The sequence below is a fragment of the Alexandromys fortis genome, unplaced genomic scaffold, assembly GCF_014885135.2.
Source record: "Alexandromys fortis isolate MF-2015 unplaced genomic scaffold, M_Fortis_MF-2015_v1.1 scaffold_243, whole genome shotgun sequence".
NCBI lineage: Eukaryota > Metazoa > Chordata > Mammalia > Rodentia > Cricetidae > Alexandromys > Alexandromys fortis.
Window position 1 is genome coordinate 1,568,659 of NW_026068121.1, and position 10,366 is coordinate 1,579,024.

At 47.4% G+C, this 10,366-nt stretch overlaps 1 long non-coding RNA gene across 1 annotated transcript; it reads left to right on the forward strand.

The window, feature by feature from the left end:
• The first annotated feature begins 303 nt into the window (after positions 1-303).
• LOC126490360 (uncharacterized) lies at positions 304-4,614 on the forward strand. The gene is made up of 3 exons (XR_007589175.1): positions 304-424; positions 3,853-3,922; positions 4,328-4,614. It is a non-coding gene; the product is annotated as an uncharacterized lncRNA (long non-coding RNA).
• The last annotated feature ends 5,752 nt before the right edge of the window (positions 4,615-10,366 follow it).

Below are 10,366 nucleotides of genomic sequence, written 5' to 3' on the forward strand. Positions count from 1 at the left end.
TCTGCCACAGCTTGGGCTGAGCCCTTCCAAACTGAAGGGAAAGGAAAAAAATCACCTCAGGAATTCCATGACAGTAAGTGGCAGGGAAGTCACAAGATTGCTTGGTAACCTTTATGGGATGTGTGCCAAGAACAGGGCTTCCCCCACCTGCAGGCCTCTGAGGCACTGCCGGTTCCCCCGTGAATTCTGAAGAGCCAGGGTGGGGTGTGTGTGGGGAAGGTGAGGGGGTGGGGTAGGTCTGAGAGGATTGGCTCAGGGTACCACAGGAACAGGAAGTGTCTATTTCCTTCTGGAAGCCTAGGGCCGCCAGCCACCTTCAGCTGCTTTCTGCTTGCTCCCCAGGACCGCTGGAAACCTGATGTAACCAAAATACATTATTCACTGGCAAGGAAGAGCAACTTGGAGTCACCCCGAGAAGGGAGAGGTGAGGAAGAGGTTAAGTTTGAGCAAGAGGAAACTTGACTCAATAGTTTCGATATTTGCTTGCTGCCTAGATGTGTCATGGGCTTATACTAATAATAATTGTGAGTGATAGAGTGAATACTTATGAGCTATTATATATAGACAGCTTACCGCAGTATAGATTCTTGTATACTGATACAAATTCAAATTATATTTGTTATATTGAATATGCTCCTATTTCTGTTTACAGTTGTTAAGTTGGGTTGGGAGCATAACCCCAGTCCCTGGCATCCATGCCAGCCCCCTGGCCTGGGAACTCCAAATCCCAGAATGCCAGGTGGTCAGGACCACTCTGACAGGGTATTTAAGTGGGCTCCCAGAGGAGGAACACGTGGTCCTGGGTTTGCATGTGCTCCCCACTTTTCTGTCTCCCCACCATGCTCTCGGCCACCAGAGAGCGCTGCACTTAATAAAACATGGGCATTTTATTTGGTTTTATCTGTTTTAATCGGATTTTTGTGCACTGGCAGAGCGACTTGTCTTAGGATTTTTTTCCTAACAACAATATTTGTACACCCATGCAAAGTTATTTTGTCATATTGTATGCATGCATGTTTCTGCCTCTGATCAAGATACTTATACATTGTTTATATTGAGGCCATTGTACTTATTTGCTGCACAATTGTTTAAAGATTGTCTAACATTCTAATAGAAAGTCTTAGTCTTTAAGCTATATAGAGTAGGTATTAAGATTCATAGGTCAATAGTTATCCATGTTTGTCATACTTATAGTTAGACTAATCAGGTTCTTTAGATAAATAGAGATTGCATTCTGCATAGACTGATAATCTTCAACCACTTCAAAAAGCCATAAAATATGGCATTTAAATAATTTAGGGTTCTGTTGATGTGAGACACAGCTGCTCCTGAGAGCACCGATCTATTCCCGAGAGAATGATGAGTCCCAAAGACACTCCATTTGGACCTTGTTTTCTTCTTGACAAATCTGGCTTTTCGGGCAGGAAACGGCCCATGCATCAACCACTGGCAAAATGCACAGTTCCTGGACTGGACAAGCAGGATACTGTCACGAGCCATTTCCCCCCTAAAAATCATTACAGAAACCATCACCCTGGGGGGTCTGCAGAGAACCCCATACCCATAATTATGTTCTATTGAGAACCTGCCCCACACCCAATTAACTGTTAATCTGTTAGCAGAACCCGCCTCACATTCCAGCTATCCAGGGAACCAGGTGTGGCAACTTGTGACTTCTTGGCCTACCTGTCCGACTGTAACCTGGCCTACTTGACCTGGAACACGCGGCAAGAATCCAGTTGCCCTGCCCCCCATTCCTTACCATATATAAACTGTAACCCATCCCTAATAAACGGAGGCTTTGACAAATCTGCTTGGCCTCCTTCTTCTGTCTTAGCTCATTCCCTTCTAGGTAGCGCCCCTCCAAGACCCTGGAATAACTGATTGCAGGGTGGGTTACAAACCCCTAGACTAGTGACCCACCCAACGCAATCGACAGGATACAAGAAGAAAAAAAAAAGACTGCCAAACCTTGCCAAGACAGGGTAAGGCCATTCTAAAATTTTCCTGCCTCTGAAAACGGTCTGCCAGTTACTCTAGGCCTTAGCCAAAGTTGGTTGCTCCAATGTTGCAAATGAGACTTTGGGTGATTGCCCAGGTATCCAGTTGTCTCTGTCCTCTACTGCACATTTTGGAAGCAGCTTGATTGCTCTTCCTGCCTACTCAAGTAATATTGTCTCCCTTCTCAGGCCTTCAATGGGGTTGAAGACTAGATAGTCATAGATACTTTCCTCTCATGACTTAGCCAAGCCACTTCTAATACAAGACTTAGACTCCTTAGGATAGGATAATTATTGGAACATTTAACATATGTTTCTTGCTTAATATTATTTATATTGGTTGTAATTCTAATTTTTATACTTGATATCTGTTCTTATTGTATATAGTTTTGTTGGGTTTGGAACTCTCTTATTTAGACAAAAGAGGTGATGGGGAATCTCTTTCAGCCAATGGCCTTTAAGAGGCTGGACCAGGTTGGGCGTGGCCTTGGGTACCAAAAAGGTGAGTGCCTGCCCCCTCCCCTCTTCTCTTGCCTGGATGCTGGATTTGATTCCTGTTCCCCATTCCTGCAGAGGACTGTCATCTGTGAGTCCCCCTAAATAGAGAACCCCTTATTATACTCATTTCTGAGTTAGTGTAGGATTAATTTATTCAGATTCCCCTTCACATCCCCATCCCCAGGCCCACGTGGACGCCCCCATCCCCAGGTCCACGTGGAGGCCGCCGTCAGAGCTACTGGGTGTGGGCTCTCAGAACCTGTTTCCTTAAGAGGACTTTGTGATTGTGTCCGCTGTCAGTGTTTGATAAGTGCTGTTAGTAGAAAACAAAGATCCTATCAGAGAGAAGGGCCTGAGTGTTGATAATGTTGAGTCCTAATCTGCAGATGTCAGGATGCTGTGACTTTTGTCCAATGGTAAAGTATCAGCACATCACTGGGGACAGACACCTGCCATTCACATGACAGGTGTTTCTATGGTAGGTATGCTGTATGTTGCCAGGAAGGCAGCACCATGGAACCTGTCACCAGGACTTCACAATCAGGGCTCTGTACATTTGCCCTATGTTAGAAATTGGGCAATAATAATAATAATAATTAATAATACTAACAATAGCCATGAAAATAAGAGGAAGACCAGCTGGGGGAAATGGGATGGGCAGGCATGGGAGGGAGAGAAAAGGGGGAAGAGGGAGATACAATCATAACGCATTAGATATGGGATTGCCAAGAAGGATGTTCAATTAAAAATTAAGTTAGGAAAATTAAATTGGGAGCTCGGGAGATGGCTACGTGGTTAAACCCAGGGCCACTCTTGCAGAGGACCAGAGTTCAATTCCCAGCACCCATTTCAGGCTCACCACCATTTGTAACTCCAGCTCCAGGGGATCCAGTGCCCTCTCTTGGCCTCTTTGGTTGCTGTATGCATGTATCAGCGCCCCCCATCTACAGACATATACACATAAATAAATAATAAAATAAATCTCTAAAAAAATTAGAATCCTAAATGCAAAGCCATAACCACCAGTCCTAATATAGTAACATTATGTAAGTACATATTTTGGTCTCAAATATTTTCTGTTTCATAAAGGAAAAGTATACAAGATTGACATTGAATATGGAAACTCCCAGAAATGGAAAGACGTGGCTGCTGGCATGGCTGTTATGGGGGTGACCAGTTGCTCCTTGACTTCATTTGTGCTTGCTCTGTAGGAGGGACCCCACACCTACTCTATAAACACCCGGTCCCAAACACAGGCTGAAGAGGCCTTATGCCCTCAGGGTGCTGAAGACTGCCATTTGATGGAGCCAACCCACTGTCAAACCACCTTCTAAACATCTGTTTCTATCCACAGCAAAGGCAAGAATCCCATCTTTACAGGGACTAGAGAGGGGAATGCAGAAGATGCTGAGGATAGAAGATGGGTAAGTGCCCTGCCCTAAACCAGGCACTATTTATACTACCCCGATGGCTGGGGGAAGGGGGCAATCACTGTAGGAGGGGTGGGGCCTATATAAGAGCTATAAGATAAGAGCTGCAAATGGTCCTTGTTGCTGGCTTTTGGTCTTGGTTGCTTTTAGACTCATGGGAAGATGGAACCTCAGGGTTGAAGCCTGTGCTGGTTAGAACTGCTCCTGTAGAATAAAGAGGTGGGGGGGGGAGGGTGGAGGAGGAGGGGGGGAAAGAGAGAAAGAGAGAGAGAGATATCAACCCCTTGAAGAGAGACAGAGAGATGGGAGAGGGGAGAGAGGAAGGTGGGTGATGCATGTGGACACTAGGGACAGACTGTTTCCTGTCAGGAGCCATTTCCCCACTAACAATCATTACAGGAACCATCACCCTGGGGAGTCTGCAGAATGCCCCTCACCCAATTAGCAGCAATCTCTTAGCGGAACCGCCTCACATTCCAGCTATCCAGGGAACCAGGTGTGGCCACTTGACTTCCTAGCCTACCTCCTGGCCTACATGACCTGGAACACGCGGCAAGAATCCAGTTGCCCTGCCCCCCATTCCTTACCATATATAAACTGTAACCCGTCCCTAATAAACGGAGGCTTTGACAAAACTGCTTGGCCTCCTTCTTCTGTCTTAGCTCATTCCCTTTCAGGTAGCGCCCCTCCGAGACCCTGGAGTAACTGGATTGCGGGGTGGGTTACAACCCCTAGACTGAGTAACCCAGACCCCAAAAGCAATCCACAGTTTCCTTCAAGGGCGTCCCCCTTAGTAACCTACTTCTTCCAACTGGTTTCCCCTCCCTAGTTTTCTGCCTTCCCAGGTCCATTAAGCCTTGAGGACAATGATTGGATCAGAGGAGGTCAGAGTCTCCGGGACCCAGTCACCTCCTATGGGAAACTGCTGTATCAGGTACCAAGCCTTCAACAGCGCAGCCTGGCCAGGAGCTCACCGTCTCACCGGCCTCGGTGTCCTGAGGGCTGAGATGAGATTTGTGTCACCGCATTCCGCTAGCCCAGCCAGAAACATCTTATTTACATATTACATAAGCGTGCGGGTGGCTTATGAAGGCACACATACCATGGCATGGTCCTCCTGTCCCACTGAGTGGGTCCTGGGAGGCAGGTGCCTTTACCTGCAGAGCCCTCTCGCTGGCCCAGCCAATTTTAACACATAAGCTTTTGGGAGAACATTTGAAGCCTGGTCTTTAAGGAAGGTTGTGTAAGAAAGAGAGGAGGAGCTTATGGGGTTGTTTTAGAGCAATGCTTCTCAACCTTCTTATTGCTGGTCCTCATGTTGTGGTGACTTCAAACTGTAAAATAATTTTGTTGCTACTTCTTAACTGCATTTTTGCTACTGTTATTAATCGTAATGTAAATATCTTATACGCAGGATATCTGATATGTGACCCCTATGAAAGGGTCATTTGATCCCAAAGGGGTCGCGCCCCACAGGTTGAGCACTGCACGTTTAGAGGTCTGTCTCTGGCTTTCAGTTCTCATTGCTGTGACAAAATCCCCGAGAATGACAACTGAAGGAGGGTTTACTGAGGTTCACAGCTCCAGGGTGCGGCATGGCGAGGAAGACGGGGAGGCAGGAGTGAGGTGATGGTAGAGATGAAAGAACCGTTTGTCCCGCCCAAAGGAGGGTGGGGGTTTCCCTACCTTCCGCAACCCTGAAAGTTGCCCTCCTGTTAACAAGGTGACACCGCGTGTCCCTGCAGGAAGGTCCTGAGGCTGCAGTGCCTTGGTCTGTCCGGCGGACCCGAGGCGAGCGCAGGGCAGGAAGCAGGCTGAGAGCTCCATCCCAGCCAGGCCGGCTACAAAACTGCCTCCCAGCAGCGCCACCTGCCGACCACACCCCGTACTATCCCGCCTCTCTTTCCCTGGCAGGCTTCCTTGAAAAATGTCTTAGGGTGTTTGTGTGCGCCTGTGTTTGCAGGCACGTGTTCGTGTGTGTGTTTGTGTGTGCATGTGCGCACGTGCATCTATGCATGTGGTCACGTGTTAGGGGTACGTGGTTATGTATATTCATACACAGCCACAGGTCAATCTTGGGTGTCCTCCTTCATTGCTCCTCACAGTTTTGTTTTTATTTTAAATCCTGTGCGTGTGTTTGTGTATGTACACGTGTGTATATCACCCTGTCTGTCACTCATGGCCCTAGACTCCACAGCTCAGAAAGAAAACACTGAGTGAGTTTCTTCAAGAGCAAAAACTCTCAGCTCCCCCCACTCCCCCCACCCCCCACCCCCACCCCGTCTTTCTTCCTCTCTTTCTGTTTGTTTCCTTCTGGATCCCGGATCAGGCTCAGACCGCCCCAAACACCAATTTCAAGCCCCAAAGAGATCCTTTATTAAGCAAAAAAGGAGAGAGACTGGGTAGATGAATCTGAGCAGGCAGGCATCACAGACAAGGGGGGGCGTCTGTGATAGGGTATGCTGGTCAGTCCTGATTGGATATCTAGGGCACTGCAGGCATTTTAATAGCTGGACCTTGGTGGCGTTAATCCCAAAGATTCGGAGGACTGGTCCAAATCACCGCGAATTAAAGCAAGCAATCAATGAAAGCGAGCTTTTTTATTCATGTACACAGTTCTTCGCCTTGGGAGGTGGTCTGTACACACCTACAACCACAGCATGCTCCCGTTCGTTCCTATGGCTCTAGTGTAGGAACTGCTCCTGGGGCTTCCTGTTCCTGGGGCTGCATTTTCTTCGCTTCAGATGTAAACACAGCAGCTACCAGACTGTGGAGTCAATGCAGTTAATTGGCCTTAATGGAAATCACAAAATGTCCTCCATTCTGCAGAAGAGTGTGGGCATTTCGGGCCACACTCTGGGTTTGGTTTGGGAGTCCCGCAGTGGGTGGGGGACAGGCAGTGAGTGGGAGTTTTATTGGGGGAAGGGATGGAAGTGGGGGGAGGGAAGAGAAAAGGGACACAGAGTGGCTTCATGGGGAGAAGGGACAGAGAGAGAGAGAGAGAGAGAGAGAGAGAGAGAGAGAGAGAGAGAGAGAGAGAGAGAGATGCCTACCTCTTCAGAGGTGTAGCAGGAAATGGAGTGGGAATGAACAGCACTTGTCCCTTAAAGGGGGCATGGCACACACGTACAGACTATGTAGTGATGTTTCAGCCATAGCATCCTGGGCTGGCCAGGGTACTGCCTGAGTGCATGCTGCCAGGTGACAGGGGCATGCCAGCATAATGCCTGCCTCCTAATAGCTAGTTTAATGAGAGAAAACAAGTTAACTCTGGGTCAAGATCTTCTGCTCACAGCACACCACGACTCAGCTGAAGCCCTCCTCTGATGACACCGAAACACTGAGTGTCTACTGCCTTTGTGACCCCAGTACCAGTCCCTACTCCTGGCACACCCTTGAGTCTTAAGGAGCTCACTACCACCAATCCAGCTACCCTCTTGTGATGGGCACAGGTGTTCATCCATGATGCTCCGGAGATGAAAGATGAAACCAGGTCCCTTGGAGCTGCCGCAGTTCCAATAACTGAAACAATAAGGACCCAAGCCAGTTACCTCAGCCCAGAGAGCAGCACTGATCGATCTGACCCAGGCTCTCAGGTGGGGAAGAGCAAAGTCCTCTCCCATATACACAGACAGTCGCTAACTTATACTGCCCAGTGTGTCCACAGTATAGTTCACAGAGCCAAGGGGCTTCTCACCACTGCGGAGAAGGACATTCAAAATCATTGGCCCCACTAGAAGCTATTTGACTTCTGTTATGAGTTGGTATCCTCCACTACCAAGGAAATCAAAAGGAGATTCCCGTCGGGTGGGTAGAGGCCATGTGCAAGCCAGCCTGGGTCCTCAAGGTCTGGGCTTCCAGTAAGACATACGCAGCCACAGACAAACTCCTTCAACTTCAGTAGTCCCATCTGAAGAGTAAAGAAGCCAAAGAGCCAATGGAAATTCGCTGTAGACTATGGGAACACCAACCAGTGTTCTTTACAAATGCCAGGAAATTTACATGATGTAGAGGATATAGTCTTAAAGCCTAGAAATTACAACCCAGTGTTCTTTGGCACCACAGACTCACCACACATATTCTTTAGCATACCACTTCATGCGGGCTCTGGAGATATTACTATTTTTCCCTGAAATAATAAACAATACAGATTTTAAAAACTGCCTCAAAGCTGTAAGACTAGCCCAGTCCATTACTCATGTGATGATAAGATGGTCACTAGAAAAGCTACCCAAACCAAATTGCCTGCTTAAGGTATGCAGATGATATGTTGATTGCAGGATACAATAAGGACACTGTTTAAAACTATATGGAGACAGGAATCGATACCCTGGTACATGATGGCTGAACCATTAATAGAGACAATGTGAAAGGACCGGATACCTCAACAGAGTTTCTAGGCCTGCCATGGATATCTGAAGGAGCCATGATCCTATATGGCTTATTGCAAGGATTTTAAATGTCCTCCAACAGATACAAAACCCAGATGATTTCCACTGCAGACAGGAGCAAAGAGAAGCTCTTGAGACAGCCTGCTAGCTCATCTCTGTGAATGCAATTTGACCAATATTGAACAAGATGATACCCTAATTATGGATATCATATTTATTGGCGAATATGGCAACTGGGGACTCTTTATAAAGCAAAAGGGAGTCCACCAACATTGTCCCGTTGACTTCTATTGCAAACACTTCCCATATGTGGAGAACAGATACTCTCTCTTTGAGAAACAAATCTGGACATTTTTTTTAAAGATTTATTTATTTATTATGTGTACAGTATTCTCAGTATTCTGTCTGCATGTATGCTGTAGGCCAGAAGAGGGCACCAGATCTCATTACAAATGGTTGTGAGCCCCCATGTGGTTGCTAGGTATTGAACTCAGGACCTCTGGAAGAGCAGGCAGTGCTCTTAACCGCTGAGCCATCTCTCCAGCCCAAATCTGGACACTTTTTGAAGCATGCAGAACCCGACACTCAGCCATGACTCACACCAACTCACACCAACCACCTGTGGTCATAAAAGTACCCTTTACAATGATGGATTGGATCCAGTCACAGACAGAGTCTTTCACAGGCTTAACTATGGAAGGAAAGGTATTACAGTGGAAATGCTACCTATCTGACTTTCTTCATAACCAGGATGTGGCAGCAAAGGGGTCTGTGCCTTCATGCACTGCAGTACGCCGCTCCCGCCAGCAGAAGAGACGACCGCAACAGGATTCTTCTCAGAACACACTTTATTGGAGCACTTACACTTGAGGTTGTAAAGAGGCAAAAGACCCCGTCCCCGTGAAGCAGAAGAATATATACGGTGCCAGACAAAGCCCTGACGTGTCATCAACCCAATGGCTCAGGCCAGAATGGAGTGATCGTGCTTAAATTATGATTGGCCAGATCGGATGGCCAGATGAAAGACTCCCCGCGTTGGGGGGGGGGGGGGACTGGCGCGCATGTGCTGTGCGCGCGCATGCGCACAAGTTGTCTGTCAAGTTTGACGTGGAACAGCAAACAGCGCCCAGGCTCCGTGCCCCTGACATGACAGCGCCATGGTGCGCGCTACATCTCCGCGCGCTATATCTCCGCACGCTACAATGCACTGAGGAAATAGCTCAGTTGCCCATAACACCCATCCCTAAACCACTCACCCCTTCCCCCAAAGAGGCACCTGTTGGACTGTGGGATCAATGGTCACAGCAGTTGGCTAACACATGGTTCACTGATGGCTCATCAGCCCCTCATGGGACCAAAGCTAAATGGAAAGCCATGGCCTATAGACTAAGGGATGGAATGGACCCTTACTGAGGAAGGAACCACAAAGCTAGTGCAACACGCTGAAGTAATAGCAGCACTGGCTATAAGACAAGGAAGGCAAAGGGGAAATCTATATATTCTCCAGAACATGGTCTGTGTGCTATGGTATAGCCATATGGTAATCAAGATGGAAAACCACTAACTGGAAGATAAATGGTCAAGAGAAGCATGGATAGAAATGATAAAACTGAAGAAAAACATCAAAATGTATATGGCCCAGGTAGAGACTCACACAGGCAAGACAGATGAGACATCTAAAAGTAATGAAATAACGGGCAAATTGGCACCGTGTTTAACCAAGACTAAAATACTAAAATTTACTAGGGAACAAACTCAGAGCTGTTGTAGGTACTCTATCACCCTGTGTGAAGATGGGTTGCCATTTTACTGTGCCTGCCTAAGGCATCCGATTGGTCTAATAAAGAGCCGAATGGTCAATAGCTAGGCAGGAGAGTGTTGAAATAAGAGCGGCGGGGCTGCGTCCCCAGCACCCCAGCCGCCTGCTAGCTTATGCCCGAAATAACAACACACAAACTGTATTCATTTAAAGACTGTTTGGCCCATTTCTATCTAGCCTCTTCTAGGCTAATTCTCACATATTAATTTAGCCCATTTCTAATAATGT